This window comes from Orycteropus afer, unplaced genomic scaffold (assembly GCF_000298275.1).
Source record: "Orycteropus afer afer isolate SDZICR_OR568_19922 unplaced genomic scaffold, OryAfe1.0 scaffold00336, whole genome shotgun sequence".
Lineage (NCBI taxonomy): Eukaryota > Metazoa > Chordata > Mammalia > Tubulidentata > Orycteropodidae > Orycteropus > Orycteropus afer.
The window spans coordinates 2,128,997-2,129,236 of record NW_006921923.1 but is presented as its reverse complement, the minus strand read 5'-3'; positions in this window follow the sequence as shown (position 1 = coordinate 2,129,236).

The window sequence follows — 240 nt, the reverse complement described above, 5'->3', positions numbered from 1 at the left end:
TGTGTGTGTGTGTGAGTGAGTGAGTGTGTGTGTGAGAGAGAGAGAGAGAGAGAGAGCGCAGAATGTGTGAGGAATGCAAAAGGAACACTATAGCCAAACTCTTCTTCCCACCCGCCGCCACCACCACCCCTCTCCCCTGCCCCGCCTCATAAATACTCCCAGGTTAGAACAACAAAAAGCAGTTGCAATGGGCAAGGAGAAAAAAGTGTCTGAGTCCACCGCACAGGTTCTCGGATGAAG